At 40.8% G+C, this 16,588-nt stretch overlaps 1 long non-coding RNA gene across 1 annotated transcript in view; it reads left to right on the plus strand.

Annotated features, from left to right (window-relative positions):
• Positions 1–11,517: 11,517 nt before the first annotated feature.
• Positions 11,518–16,588, plus strand: part of LOC116422838 — a 49,295-nt gene continuing 44,224 nt past the window's right edge. Inside the window, exons 1-2 of the long non-coding RNA XR_004233372.1 lie at positions 11,518–11,835; positions 15,467–15,696. This is a non-coding gene — a long non-coding RNA (uncharacterized LOC116422838). The remainder of the gene's footprint in view (positions 11,836–15,466; positions 15,697–16,588) is intronic.

Here is a 16,588-nt window from a genome sequence, read left to right on the forward strand (position 1 = left end):
CCTCTCTGTCTTGTCTCTGTCTCTGTCTGTCTCTGTCTCTCTGTCTCTCTCTCTCTTTCTCCCCCTTCCCTTCTCCCTTTCCCCTCCTCTCTCTCTCACTCTCTCTCTTTCTCTTTTTCTCTTTCTGTCTTTCTCTGTTTCTCTCTCTGTCTCTTTATCTCTCTCTGTGTCTGTCTCTCTGTATGTATTTGTGAATATTGGGCTGATCTGATTGGATAAAGACTCTTTCCTTCCTTTTAACATATCTCTTTCTTCTGGAACCTTAATATTAAAGCATTAAAGAGCTGAGATAATATTTGTAAAGGCTTAGGACAACACCTGACACATAGAAGGTGCTTACTAAATGCTTGCTTTTTTCCCCATCTCTGAAGCAAGGATTCTTAACCTTCTGAAAATGGATCCCTCCCAGCCTCTAACGGGGCTGTGAATAGACTTGAAGGGGTCCATTCACTTGGATGAAGAAAAAACCCACATTTTTATTTTTACTCATTTCTTACTTAAATTAAGCATTTCCTTTCATTGAGAACGTAGGAAACAGACTGTTCTGAGAAGAGGCTATGAAAGGGATCCATGATCCAGGTGGGTTTAGGGCCCATCCTCCTCAGCAATGACCAGCTCTGTCTGTCGGTCTGGGTTCTGAGTTCCTTTTCTGCTTTATCTAGCCTCCTGAGCAGGTTACCCTTTCCCAGAGGCTGGGTGAGGTTTGGATGAAATGGGAAAGGTTCATCTGGTGCTCTCCTAGACTGAAAGAATAGACGTGTTTATGCTCAGGGAGCACCTGTCAAACAAAGCCCCGAGTGCTTGGCGAGCATTAGTTAAGGTTCTGAGCTCTCCTGAGACTGAGGCTGGAGCTAGAGCAATGTGCTCTGTGGCTGGGGAAAGGAGGCCCAGGGACGCAGGACAACCTCACCCGGCATGAAGCAGCCTGAGCCCTCCAAGCTTAGCCAGTAACAGACTTCAACCACCACATGCTTTCCGAGCTCCTCTTTTCACAGACTCACCAAGTAACTAGAACCAGACATGCATCTGCTGATGTTGTTACTCAATTTTTTTTTCAGTCATACCCTACTCTTTGTGAGTTTTCTTGGCAAAAACTAGAGTGGTTTGGAGAAGAGAAGCAGATTTGAGAATCATCAGCATGAAGATGATAGTAGAATACATGGGAGCTGATGACAATCCTTCCCAAGTTCATTTTACAGATGAGGAAACTGAGGCAAACAGGGTTAAGTGACCTGATCAGGATCATACAAAAGCTGTCTGAGCCTCTGCACTATGGTAACATCTAGTTGCCCCCATGCATTACATAAGTTACCTTATTTGACTCTTACAAAACCCACCGGGGGTGGGATAAATGTTATTATTTTTATTAATATCCCCATTGTACAGATAAGGAAAACTGATGCCCAAGAAAAATAAGTTGCTTGCTGTAGTCACATAGATAATTAATAGCAAAGACATGACTTTAGTTTTTGACATTCTACCCACTAAGCCAAATTCTCTCTCAGTGATGACTTCTTTCCTCTTCTTAGGGGAGAGTTAAGTTAGTTAGTAAGCAATTATTAAGTACCAGTTGTGTGCCAGGCAGTGTGTTAAGGTTGGGCATGCAAAGAAAGGTAAAAGAGATGCTCTCATAATTTGATGAGGGAGACAACATGCTAACAACGATATACAAACCATTTTATATACAGGAAAAAAATGGAAGTAATCACCAGAGGGAAGGCACTAGAATTAGGGGGTATCAAAAAATAGTCCCTATAGAAGGTGGGATTTTAGTTGGGACTTGAAGGAAGCCAGAGAAGTCGGGAGGTAGAGAAGAGGAGAGAGAGCCTTCCAGGAGTGAGAACAGTCAGGGAAAATGTCCAGAGGCAAAAGAGGGAGTGTCTTGTTTGTGGAACAGCCAAGAAGCTAATGTCTAAGGTGAGGAAGCTGTAAGAAAAACTGGAAAATTGAGGAGAGAGGGGATGGGTTATAGAGGGGCTTTGAATGTCAAACAGAGAATTTTATATTTGATCCCGATTAGAGACACAACACAAAATAATTCTGAGATACTGCTTCATACCCATCAGATGGGCTAAGCTACAGAAAAGTAAAATGACATGTGGGATGTGGGTAAAAGTATGCTAATACATAGTTGGTGGAGTTGTGAACTAGTTCAGTCATTCTGGAAAGCAATTTGGAATTACCCTCAAAGGGCTAAAAAATTGGGCACTCCTTGTGACCCAAACATATCGCTATTAGTCTATACCCCAAACAAAGCAAAAGGAAAAGATCTCATATGTACAAAAATCTTTATAACAGTTCTTGTTATGGAGGCAAAAAGTTGGCAAAGGTGGGGATGTCTACCAATTGAGGAAAGGTTAAACAAATTATGGTATATGAATGTGATGGAATTCTATTCTGCAAGAAAGTAAGGGGATAGTTTCAGAGAAACCTTGAAAGACATAGATAAACTGATACAAAATGAAGAACTAGAAGAACAATGCGCACAGTAAAGCCTTATTGAAATGATAATCAACTATTATGAGAATCAGAGAGTCCATGTATAGGATTTTGTAAATCTTAAAGTGCTATTTAAATGTCACTTATTATTTTTATTATTATTTTGTGTTCTAGGGCCCTCCCAACTCTGTATCCCATGTTCTAAGGGCCCTCCCAGCTCTGACATCCTGGGTTTTCAGTGCCCTTCCAGCTCTGACCTCCTGGGTTCTAAGGGCCTTTCCATCTCTGACATTTTCTGTTCTCTGCCTCCTAGTGCAGATAGTCTCTGTTCTAACACTCTATTGGAACATTTTTGTTCTACTCTCTAGCCCTACAGGTAGCTGATAAGTAGAAGGTGGCTCTAAATTCTAGTTTTCCCTTTGTAAAATGGCAGGAGGAGTGACCACTACCAAGCTTAGAGTCTTTGAGGACTGGGTGATGGAGTTTCTTATCCCACTGAGCAGAGACACATTCAGATGAGGGCAGCCAGGCAGCAGGGGAGATCAGACAAAGGACAAAGGAAAAAACCCTGAACGCCAAAGTTGGATTTGGGCTGAGATGCCACATGAATTGGAGCTGAGAACAAGGGGTCCATTGATATGTGGTTCCTCACCCATGGACTGGCAGCTGCTCTTAGGGCAGACCTGGCCCTGGACATCCTGGTCCTCCCTGTGCAAGCGAGTTTGTTTTGACTCGGGGAAAACCTCTTCCTTGGAAACCTGAGAAGGTCATCTGCATCTAAGGCACTGAATTTGGAGTGAGAAAGCCTAGCTTTGAATTCCAGCTCCACCATTAACCATATGATATTAAATACATTATAAAATTTTCTGGGTTTCTGTTTTCACATCAGTAATATTAAGGGATTTGACAAAATACTTCCAGTTCCTGATCTGTGACCAAAATTAGGTCCTTCGAATAAACGATGGCTATGAAATCATAGGAGCAGAGTGACAAGGGGAAGGGACCTCATCTTATTCTTATTTAATAGGTGAGAAATTAGAAATAAGTGACTTACCCAGGTTCACACTGCTAGAAAACATCTAATTCCTATGATATATTGAGCAATTCTTGATTACAATAAGAACCAGGAGTTCATCCTCCTCATTATTTTGTTCATTCAATGCAGCAAGGCTACAAATCTGAACAGCCATAAAAGAGCCCCTTTAAATTATGTTTCTGATAAGTTTAATTGTGTAACTCTAGCAAAGTTTCTTAAGCTTCCTCAACCTCAGTTTCCTCTGCTGTCAAATGTGAGGATTGGGCTCAGTATCTAAGGTCCATAAATCCTGTGATTCACAAAGCCTCCTTGGCTAGATCAGGGCAAAGTTGATGACAGCCAGGCTTGCAGAGGATGGAGGTGGCAATCCTCATGATTCCCTTCTCCCTCTCACTTTCCCTCCCTCCAATCAGGCTCAGGCTAATGTTCCATTTTGTAAGAACCAAGAAATCTGTAACATTGTTACTGTTAAATTAACATCATTAAAGACCAGCCATTATTAGCACTTCAAGTGGGTGGATGACTTCACTCTAATTCCAGTTAATGAGCAAGTCTTCTCTGTTTGTTCTTCAAAATCTAACATTAGTCAGGGGGCTGATTCTGGGATTATTCCCAGGGTTCTGAGGGTTCTGTTCTCAATTGGTCATTTTTAAATGCTGGGGATGGCCCCAGGGACTGCTCATTTCTCCCTCTCTAACTGTCCCCAATGTTTTCTCGCACAAACCGTAGAGATTATACAGATTTAAAAATTATCTTTGGGAAACTATGATTGGGGAAAGCATTTTTGTCTCTGAGCTGGGAAGGACTTCCAACATGTCTTTGGGAGACCTGGGAGACCTGGATACCAAGAACAAACATGTTCTTGGGGTCCTTTTTTAGAGCTATATCTTGGCTCTTTTAAGGACACAAACTTTTAAAAAATATTAAAAACAAAATTAGTTCCAAATTTTCTCCTCCTCACCTACCTTTTGAGAAGGCAAGAAATAGAAAAGGTACAAACTCTTCACTTAGGGGTGTCCTGATTCAAAAAGGGGTTGATATAGGAACTGGCTCTGCCAGTTATGTGCCTCCTGCTCCTCTCTGCCTCAATTTTCTCCTCTGTAAAAATGTAAGTAATAACAATAATGGGGTTGTTGTGAGGAAAGTATATATTGTCAGTCAGTCTAAACCTATGATTCTGAGAAATTCCCTATAACCTCTAGGATCAGTTATGAGTCCTATGTTTGGCATTTAGCACTCTTCACAACCTGGCCCTTTCCTACTTTTCCAGTTGACAAGTCGTGAAGTATTTGTTAAGCACCTACAATGTGCCAGATATTATGCTAGGTCTCACCCTGCTAAGGACAGTATTCCATCTGTCATTGCTGATGCTGTCCTCTCTGCCTAGAATGCCACTTCCCCATTCATTTTTCCTCAGTTCAACCTTATCTATCCTTTCAGACTGTCCCCAAGTGACAGCTTGAAGCCTTCTTATATCCCAGCTTTAGTGCTCAGTCCCTGAGGTTTGGTCATCCTTGGATTCAATATTGCACTGGTGGCTGTTTCCTTTGCCTGGAATGCACTCAATCCTATTTCCACATGCTAGGATTTCTAGTTTCACAGAATCATACATTTTCAGAACTAGAAGAGACCTCAGCTTCTGACGAGTTCAACCCATCCATTAAAAGATCACTCCCCTACTCTGCTATATTCAACATTTTTAACATTTTAAAAAGTTTATGCCATCAGAAGAGCCAAGATATAGAGTTATATCTATAATTCTTCTCTGATCTGGGGTAAGCTCTTTGAGGGCAGGGTACGTTTCATTTTGTTCTTTGTTTTTCTAGCACCTTGGACAGCACCTGGCACTAAATAGGCACGTGGTAAATATTTTTAATTTCTGAGTGCTTCAGTTCAGAGTATGAACCAGTTTTGTGGGACCTTTGTAAGAATATGAATGGGGCCATGTCTCTGACCTCTCTTCTGTTCCATGCATATAGGAGGGATTGAAGGCATATTAATTAGCAGGATTGCATTGAGTATTTCATAAAGATTTTGATAGTGAGAATCAGACCCCCCCAAGTAAAGATTTTAGCCCATTTTTCTTTTCTTCCCCTCATTTAATAGTACTTAATTTTTTCCAATTACACAGGAAGATTTTCAGCATTAATCTCTTACAAGACTTTAGTTCCAATTTTTTCCTCTATCCAATCCCTCCCCTTTCCATAAGATAGCAAAACAATCTGATATAAGTTATACACGTACAGTTATGTTAAACATTTTTCCTACATCATTTGTAAAAGAAGAATAGAATAAAAGGTAAAGAAAAAACCAAAAACAAGTCAAAATAATTGGTTTTGATTTCATTCAGACACCAATAGTTTTTTCTCTGGATATGCCTTGCATTTTCCATGAGTCTTTTGGAATTGTCTTGGATCATTGGAAGAACTTGGAAGAACATTGGAAGAACTTGGAAGAACTAAGTCAATCATAGTTGATCATACAATATTGCTGTTACTGTATACAGTGATCTCTTGGTCCTGCTCCCTTCACTCAGCATCAGTTCAGTTCATATAAGTCTTTTCAGGTTTTTCTGAATTCCACCTGCTCATCATTTCTTACATTACAATAATACTTACATTACATGTATATACCACAACTTGTTCAGCCATTCCCCAAGTGATGGGCATCTGCTCCATTTCCAATTCTTTGCCACCACAAAAAGAGCTGCTATAAATATTTTTGTACATAAGGGTCTTTTCCCCTTTTTAATGATCTCTCTTGGACACAGAGCTGGCAGTGGTATTGCCAGATCAAAGGGTGCACACAGTTTTATAGTTTTTTTGTAGTCCATTGTTCACAATTTCAGAATCCCAGAGTTGGCTCTAGGAACTGCCTAGTCTAAGGGTTTATAACCTGAAGTCCATGAGTGTAGGGTATTAATAGATTGATTACTGTATTTCAAGATAATTGGTTTTCTTTGTAACCCTCTGGCTTTTATTTTATGCTTTTAAAAACATTCTTTTCCTAAGCTTTGCTAGATTGCTCTAGGGACTACAGCACAATGTTGGAAGAACCCCTGATCTCGTCCAACCCCTCCCTGAATAGGAATCTCTGCTAACACTATCCCTGACTAATAGTCATCCAAGTTTTACAGGAAGCTCTCAGTTGACCAGACACCCACTACCTGCTGAGGCAGTCCATTTAGCTTTTGGACAACTCTGAACATTTACCTTCTGGAGAAATGGCATGCCTGTGTTGATGAGGTTCCCAGAGCTTTGACAGGCTGGGGCAGCAGAGGGATTGCTGCTACAGGTCCTACCAAGGCTCAGGTGATGTCTTGGCAACAGATGGAATATCTTTAAGATACCAGCCTAGTGATATCTTTTTATTCTAAGGGCCTCCAGCTCTGACATCCTGGTTTCTAAGGGCCCTCCCAGCTCTGACCTCCTGGGTTCTAAGGGCCCTCCCAGCTCTGACCTCCTATGTTCTAAGGGCCCTCCCAGCTCTGACATCCTGGGTTCTAAGGGCCCTCCCAGCTCTGACATCCTATGTTCTAAGGGCCTCCAGCTCTGACATTTCTAGATTAACCACCTATTCAGGGCTGAGCCAAATCACTGGTGGTCCTTTTCAGGCTGACATAACTGTTGTTCCTGATTACCTCTCCGTACTCTCAGTCCTGCCCAGGGGGACAGAACCCAAGCCAAAGGCAGATTCCCCTTCAAGGCTTCAGTCCTCTGGGCCTTGCCTGATCAACTAGTGGCCAGCCCTGGGAAAGCCCGTTGGCCTCCCGCTATGGAAGAAGCCTGGGCTCCTGCCCTCTTGCCGGCCCACACTGTTCTCTATGGTGCTCAGGGAACCCCTCTCCTTTTGCTGCCCACCACCCTACCTGGCCTGTCGTGGCGCTAGGAATGACATTTTAGCACTTGTGACTGTAATTGAATTTAATTGTCTCTTCTGAGTTCTGCTAAAACCTTTTCAAAGTCCCCAGAAATTAGGGAACATCGATAACACCAGCTCCTCGGGGTTTTAATCTGTGTCCTCCCTGAGAAGTGTGATTAATTTTTTACAAGCTAATCATATCTCTCAGGCAGACTGTCAGCCCAGGACCTGCCATCTCTCATCAATAATGAATCCATCCAGGCAGCTTCTCCTCCAGGCAGCCTCCTGCATAATTCACCACCAGGTCTTCACACAAAGAACCCAGAAAAGGTCTGCACTCAACCCTCTTAATTGGTGTCCTTTGTAATTATTCCCAGAACTGGGGAGAGGGAACCAGGCTCTGGGTAAAGGCTTGATTGATGGTCCCACACCTGGCTCCCCTTCTGGCTCTCACCCCGGGTCTTCCTCTAACCTCCTGCTTCCTGCTCAAATATGGGAGAGATGGAAGGAAAGAAGCATGTATTAAGCACCTACTATGTGCTAGACATTGTGCTAAAAGATTTACAGATGTCTCCTTTTATGCTTACAACAAGCCTGAGAGAGTAGGTGCTGTTATGTTCCCCATTTGACAGTTGAGGAAACAACAGAGGCTGGCCATGGTCTGCCCAGGGTCACACAGTTAGGATTTGTCTGAAGTCGGATTTGAACTTGGGTTTTCCTGATATGTTAAGCCCAGGGCCCCCTTATGGCCTTCATAGTTTCAGAGCATTTCAGAACCAAAAGGAGCCTGAGTGGTCCAGGTTAGTTCCCCCTCAGGATCTAGAGCTGAAAGCCATGGATTCTAGGATCCTCGCTATTGTATTGGATCACCGCTGGTTACAGAAGAGGGGAAAATGAGAGTGACTAGAAGAGCCAGGATCTATGTCCAACTGCCTTGATTTCAAATTCAGCTAACCTTTCAGTGAGGCAGTTAGGGAATACAGTGGTTAGAGAACTGGATCTGGAGTTAGTCAGGGAGAAATGAATTTAAATTTAACTTCAAACACTTATTGGCTATGAGACCCTGGGCAAATCACTTTATTTCTGCCTCAGTTTCCCCATCTGTAAAATGGGGATAATAGTAGCACCCACCCCCAAGATTATTGGGAAGGTCACATGAAACCTTCCTTCCTTCCTTCCTCTTTTCTCCTTTCCTTTCCTTTCCTTTCTCCTTTCTCTTTTCCTTTCTCCTTTCTCTTTTCCTTTCCTTTCCTTTCTCCTTTGCTTTGCTTTGCTTTCCTTTTTCCTTTCCTCCTTTTCTTTTTTCCTTCCTTCCTTCCTTCTTCCTTCTTTCCTTCCTTCCTTCCTTCCTTCCTTCCTTCCTTTCTTATGGCCTCATTTTATTTTATTTATTTATTTGTTTTTAATTTTTTTTTTACAAAGCAATTATACATTTTTAAAGATTACATATGCATTCATCTTTTACATATTTTTATATGGATCATGTTGGAAGAGAAAAATCAGATTAAAATGGAAAAACCATGAGGGAAAAAAACAGAAAAAAGGAAAAAAAGGTGAAAATTGTATGCCTTCATCCACATTAGTCTCCATAAGTTTCTCTTTGGATGCAGTTGGTGTTTTCCATCCAAAGTTTATTGGGATTGCCTTGGATCATTGAATTGCTGAGAAGAACCAAGTCCTCATAATTGAGTATCACACAAAAAGAAAAGCATTTACTTACTCTGTTCCCTATGTCAGCAATGCCTTTACCCCTACTCCTCTTCCTACTGAATTCTGACTCTGACTTAAGTTCAACTGGTTGGACTATTAAACTAGATGATCTTTGGACCTTTGGAATCCCTTCTGAGGTTCTGGAAAATGCTATTTCTTCCAGGAAGATTTCCTTGATTACTTATGCATTTTCCCTGTGATCTCCCAAGGAACTTTGGCGCTCTTGAATGCCCTCAACAGGTAATATCCTATATAATCAGTACCTGGGTTTGTGTCTTATTTCCTGCTAGGCTTGAGGGATGGGACTTTGCCTTCTCTAAGTTTTATTTCTCTTCTAGTATTGCACACAGTAGGGCAGATCGTGCCCCATCACCTGCGCTCACAACCTGGATGTTTTCAACTCTTTATTCTTACTCTCCAGGCTCAATCAGTGGCCAACACTTGTTATTCCTATCTTCAAGTCATCTCTCCAATCCTCCCCCTTCTTTCCTTTGACATTTTACCACCACTCTAATGCAGACCCTCATCACCTCATGCTTGGAGTATTACATCAGTCTGCTTGAGGATGGGGGGACGGTCTGCCTGCCTCAATTTTCTCCCTATTTCAATTCCATCCTTCATTCAGCCATTAAAGTGGCTGATTTTTCTAAACTACATGTCTGATCATTTCATCTTCCATCCTCACCCCACTCAGTCAAATCTAGTGATTCCTTATTACCCTAGAATAAAACAAAATCTCCCAAAACTTGGCCCATACTTACCTTTCCAGTCTTCTCATACCTTATATCTTCCTTTTATCTTTCTTTTTATTCCCCCTTCCCCTCATGTACTCTTTCACCTATTGATAACTGACTCATGTTTTCCTCAAAAATCTTCTAACTTTGGACATTTCCCCCATACCTGGAACTCTCTTTCTCTTCATCTCTACGTTCTAACTTCCCTGACTTCCTTAAAATCTTAAACTTCCACTTTTGGAAAATTAGCTTTTTCTGCCTCATTTCTCAAATATATAGAGAAGTGAATCAAATTTATAAGAATATAAGTCACTCCCCAATTGATAAATGGGCAAAGGATATGAATAGGCAGATTTTAGATGAAGAAATTAAAGATATCTATAATCATCTGAAAAAAACACTCTAAAACATTATTGAGTATAGAAATGAAAACAACCCTGAGCTACTACCTCACATCTATTAGATTTGCTAATACGACAGAAAAGAAAAATGACAAATGTTGGAAATGTGGGGAAATTGGAACACTAATACATAGTTGATAAGAGTTGTGAACTGGTCCCACCATTCTGGAGAGCAATTTGGAACTATATATATAGGGCAGTCAAACTGCACATATCCAGCAATGCAACTACTAGGTGAGAGATCATAAAAAAGGGAGAAGGACCCATATGTGCAAAAATATTTATAGCAGCTCTTTTTGTGCTGGCAAAGAATTGAAAAATTGAGGGAATGTCCATCAATTGGGGAATAGCTGAAGAAGTTGTGGTACATGAATGTAATGGAATACTATTGTGCTATAAGAAATGATGAGCAGGCAGATTTCAGAAAAAACCTGGAAAGACGGATGAATTGATGCAAAGTAAAGTGAGCAGAATCAGGAGAACATTGTACACAGTAACAGCAACATTGTGTGATGATCCGCTATGACAGACTTAGCTTTTCTCAGCAAAGTAATGATTTAAGACTATTCTAAAAGACTCATGATGGAAAATACTATCCATATCCAGGAAAAGAATCATAGAGTCTGAACACAGATCGAAGCATACTATTTTTACTTTTTTCCTTTCTCATTATTTTTCCCTTTTGGTTTGATGTTTCTTTTACAACATGACTAATGTGGAAATGTATTTAACATGATTATACATATATAACATATCAGATTGCTTATTGTCTTAGGGAGGAGGAGGGTGGGAAGAAGGGAGAAAAAATTAGAACTCAAAGTCTTATAAAAGTGAATATCAAAGACTATCTTTAAATATAATGTAAAAATAAATATTTATTGTATTATTACAATACAAGGGGAATAAATGTATTACAAGGGGAACAAATTTATTGTATTATTACAATACAAGGGGAAAAAATAAAATATTAAGTGGGGAAAAAAAGAAATAAGCCTTTTCTGATCCTACTCAATTAAACTGTAATTTGATTGTCTCCCATTTTTTTCCTGGATACCTCTTTATTTATAATTGTTTGTAAGTTGCTATCTTTCCCCCCCTTTTTTTGGTAACTCCAGTGCTTAGTATAATAACTAGCACAGAGTAGGTGCTTAATAAATTCTACTTGATAAATTCTTAATAAATTCTACTGATAGCAGAAACTTTATAAAGTTTGTGGAATCAATGAATTTTTGTTGTTCAGTCATGTTTCAATCATGTCCAACTTTTGGTGACCTGATGTGGGGTTTTCTTGGAATGATTTGACATTTACTTTTTCACCTATTTTACAGAAAAAGAAACTGAAGCAAACAGGATTAAACAAAGCATGTTTATGTTATACCTGTGAAGTAAATATTCCTTTCTGAAAATTAATCTCACTGCTAAGGTTAGAAAAATCTGGGGAGCTAAGGAACCTTAAAACTGAAGCCACACAATCAATCGGAGCTCAGCATCAAACAGCAAATAAATGTCTGAGGTTGGAACTGAACTCAGAAAGATGAGTTTTCTGACTCCAGGCCTGCCATTCTAGGAACAGAGAGAAGTGACTTGTCCAGGATTACGCAGCCAGTACGTGGAAGAAGTGAGATTCAAAGCCAGATCCATTAACTCCAAACCAGTAAGTATTTTTTTTGAGGCAAATAGTGACTTGCACCACAGGGTCCCACAGCTACTAAGTGTCTGAGGTCACATTTGAACTCATACCCTCCTGCAGTACCCACGATGCCATTTATTTGTCCTTCATTAGTTTTCCCCTCTGGGTCCCAGTTCTAATTTTAATGTGGCAGACTTATATCCTGAAAAAGCTTGAACTTGGATCTTGTCAACTCTGACCCATTCTAGCTAGGGCAAGTCACTTAGATTTTCTGATTCTCAATTTTTTTATCTGGGAAATGGAATTAATCATAAGGTATTACCTTGTCTCAGTGAAGAAAGCACCAGAAAAACCTTACAGCTAAAGAAATGAGTTATTTTAAATGACTGTGCTTTGCTTCTCTCAAAGGTTTTTTTTTCTTCCTTGTTCATAAGGATATCTTTACCTTCCCTAAGGCACTTTGTCTTGTCTGATCCTCATAATAACCCTATGAGACAGGCAGGTATTAGTATACTTATTGTGCATATGGGGAGTTCAATTCAATAAGGATTTATCAAGTTCTTAATAAGTATAAGCATTTTACTCACTGCTGGAGATACCAAGGCACCCAGGGAAAAAACAGTTCCTACCCTCAAGAAGTTTGTATTCTGCTGGTGGGTTGGTGTCTTTATCTGTGTGTGTAGCAGATAACCTTTAAGCAGATAAATAATTATAATATTAATTTTAAAAGGAGAGAATATAAATATTTCAGCTCTTTTCTAGGAGATGGTACCAGAGCTGGTTTTCTTATCACTTCCAGAAGCTACTACAAAATGCTCTGTTTGACATTCAAAGCCCTTCCTACCTTTTCAGGCTTATCTTTCCCCCCATGTACTTGATCCAGTGACCCTGCTTCCTGGCTGTTCCATGAACAAAACCCTCCATCTCACCTCCAAGCTTTCTCCCTGGTATCCCCACAAGCCTGGAATTCTCTCTGTCCTCCATTCTAAGTACTGACCTTCCTGACTTCCTTTAAATCCCAACTAAAATCTTGCCTTCCACAGGAAGTCTTCCTCAATCCCTCTGAATCCCAGGACATTCCTGTCTTAATTATTTCCTATATATTTTATCTATAACTCTCTCTTTATATATTTGTTTGCATTGTTGCCTTTTCCATTAGACTGTGAGCTTTTTGAGGGCAGAGAGGCTTCTTTTGACTCTTTCTGTATTTCCATCACTTGGCATAATGCCTGGAACATAGTAGGTGCTTAATAAATGTTGATTGATTGATTGATGAGTCTTAAGGAGATAGGTGAGTCTAAGAGTCAGACTGAGGAGGAGTATGCTGCCAGGGATAGAGGACTCGTTGTTTGACAAAAACCACTGAGCCTGAATACAAATCACTCAGCAAGAACTTTTCTTGCCTTCACTGAAGGTATGTTGTGTTTCTGCCCTCTGTCACTGTTTAGTCTTGTGCCCAGTGCCCCCCCTGACATCTGGGTATATTACATTTCACCCCTCCCCCAGGGTTCTCTGGTACCCTCTAAGGGAGGTTTGAGGGTGTCTGGTGTTTACCTTTGGCCTGAGCCCCTACTGCTTATATTTCTTCAGTTTTAGAGATCCCCAACTCCCCAGATCCATTTAACCGTAGCAGTTTAACAATCAGGTTAACTTTTACAAAGGTATAACCCAAACATACAACAGGAACTCCCAGGTATTGAGAGTATTATTAACCTCCCACATCTCCCCTGTCTCTGGCAAGGGAATTTGGCCCACAATTTAATTCAGTTTCTATAAAGCCCAGTCCCACCAAATTCTGACAAGGCAAAGTCTTGACTTTTGAGTAAATTAGATTCAAATTCTGGTTGTATTGCAACCGTCCAGGTTAGAAGTGCTCAGGGGCAGAGTGAGGGGAGGGGTGGCTGTATTGGAGTGGAGAAGTGGGATTGGGTCAGGTAGATTTGACAAGACTTGAAGTCGGGTTCCTTTCTTGATATGTTTTAGGAGAGTTGGGGGGGGGGGCTATAGCCTGATCTTGAAATCCCTTTTTAATATATCTTTAATGAGGTGTTAATCACTTGATAAGCTTTGTTCTTTGATAAAGTATGAACTCCTCTGAGCTGAGTGAAGTCCCGTGGATTTGAGTCCCCTAACCCTAACTAGGATACTGGCTCAAAGTATGGTTCCAGCTGGATCTGGGGACTCTACTTCCTTTGCCTAGAATTGAAAAGGAAAAAGGAAACAAATCAAAATCTCAGTTTCTCAGGAGCATCTGGGGAATGGAAAGAGGAAGAGGTGGAAGGGGAATTCAGAATGTCTTCTCCCAGAAGCAAATCCTCCATTCTAGGTAACTTGGACTTGTTGGGTTATACAACTACTAAGTGTCTCCCTTTAGCTGGAGTAGAGTGTGAAGGGGATGAGTCTGGGAAGGTAGGTTGGAGATAGGGTTAGTGAGGAATTTTAGTTTTGTGCTAGAGGTGAGTGGGAGCCATTGATGCTTCTTGCATAGGGGAATGATATGGGCAGACCTTAGTGAGTCAGTCAAAAATCCTTTATTAATCTTTCTGTGCTTTCCTGCTCTCAGGGAACTAACACAAAGTTAGCTTTTAGGAAAAGTGTCTTGGAAAGTTTGCGAATATTGCATGGGATGGGGGAAAGAATCAAAGTGAATTGGCCAAGGACTTTGTCAGTCAGTCGATCAATATTTGGTGAGCATCTCCACTGTGCTAAGCCCTTGAGGATGCTTCCACAAAAGGCAGTCCTTGCTTTCAACTAATCCATGAGGGGAAAAAATAAATAAACAAAAATGTACAAATAAGTTACATGCAATATAAATAAGAAATAAGGGAAAGAAAACCAGCATTAAAATTAAGAGGGACTGGAAAGTGTTTCCTGTTGAAGATCAGATTTTCAGTGGGAATTGAAGAAAGCCAGGGAAAACAGTAAATGGAGCTACAGAAGGGGCCTTGTTGTTTGTCCTTTGTTCTAGAAGAGGACCAATGGCCTTACAAGGCAAAGTCTTGACTTTTGAGTAAATTAGATTCAAAGAAGGAGAGTATTTCAGACATAGGGGACAGCCAGAGAAAATGCAGGGGCCCAGAAGGTGTGTTGCAACCATCCAGGCTAGAAGTGCTCAGGGGCAGAGTGAGGGGTGGGATGGCTGTATTGGAGTGGAGAAGTGGGACTGGGTCAGGGTAGATTTGACCAGACTTGAAGTCGGGTTCTTTTGTTGATCCATTTTAGGAGAGTTGGGGGGGGGCAGTGTAGCCTGATCTTGAAATCCCTCTTTAATGTGTCTTTAATGAGGTGTTAATCACTTGATGAGCTTTGCTGTTTGATAAAGTATGAGCTCCTCTGACCCTGAGCATTTCCCTTGCTCATTTAATACCACCTTAAGGATGATTGATGGATTGTGAGATGGTTCACATGCTCTTGAACTTGACTTTCAAAAAGGAAAACAGATTGTAAAAAGGAAGAGATGGGGGGAATCTAATAGACTTTGGTTCCCTGTGGAGAAGCTCAATCAGCTTGTAGGTTGTGGCCCAGCAAAAAGAGCAAAGGACATAGTTTAAATCTTGGTTCTGCCCTTTTGCTGTTTGTGTGATCCTGGGAAGGTTTAAGTCTATCCCCTTTAGGGAGTAGATTCGACGCTCTTTATGTTTCTTTACAATTCTAGATTTATGATCCAGGGAGCCCCATGGCCCCGGGGATGTGAGTGAAGTAACCATGAAGTATTCCTGGCTCATGATGAGCACCAAAAGGGAGTTAATAGTAGATTTCCAGGAAGCAGAGCATTTCGGGGACCAAGTTGCCAAGCCCTCGGGGAAGAGTTCCTGGACCAAGCTCATGGTTCCTGTGGATTAGCTCCTGGCCCTCCTGGTAGGGAAGTTTCTGGACAAAACACAGGTAAGAATCAGAAAGAAACAGAGTCATGGTGTGGAAGGGGCAAACTTGGACCCTGCTCTTCACTGCCACAATACTAGCATATGTCTGGGGGAAAAAGAAATTGGCCTCCTAGTGATTCCAGGTGTTTTTATCTTATGGATCTCAATCCCAAGATAGTCAGGAGGACTGTGTAGGACCCTGGGGAAGGTATATCTGCCAGAGAACATTTGAGTGGGGAGGGAAACTTCATGGTAGTCCTATCAATCTGAAGAATTATATAGGCCCTTGGGGAAGTGGAGAAAGGGAAAAAGGGAAGAGAAATTGAATTGATCATTTATAGGTTTTGATAAAATTTCTTTGAATTTTTGGGGAGTGATATTTTTAATGATCTTGTATTTAATGATTTTTTTTGCTCATTTAGGATCAGAGGGTCAGAGGTGAAAAGGGCTTCGGGACATAGATTGGACAATATCAGGACATAAGATCATTAATGATCTTATATTTAATGCTTTGTTAGCCTGGATACTTACATGGGTGCTGAGGAGCATTCATTGATCCTTAGATCTGAGTCAATTCTTGATGTTCCCAGGGGAAACCCCGGCTATGGCACAAGTCAAAAAAAGAATGATTGCTGGGAAGTTTCTAAGATTAAACCATATACACCCAGAGTTTCAGCTTTGAGCCATGGATGTATATACACATAAGGTAATTTTTTAGTGCATTATATTTTCTGAAGCACTTTCACATCCATTTTGTCAACGGATTCTCAAAATAACACTATAAAATAGGCAGCACAGAAATTATTATCCCCATTTTACAGACGAGAAAAATGAAGACCAGTTAGATGAAGTGTCTAAGGAGAGACTCTTGATATAGTATTGCTCATGCAAGAGGCGAAAACTAGGATGGCACT

The sequence above is a fragment of the Sarcophilus harrisii genome, chromosome 3 (genome assembly GCF_902635505.1).
Source record: "Sarcophilus harrisii chromosome 3, mSarHar1.11, whole genome shotgun sequence".
NCBI classification, from domain to species: domain Eukaryota; kingdom Metazoa; phylum Chordata; class Mammalia; order Dasyuromorphia; family Dasyuridae; genus Sarcophilus; species Sarcophilus harrisii.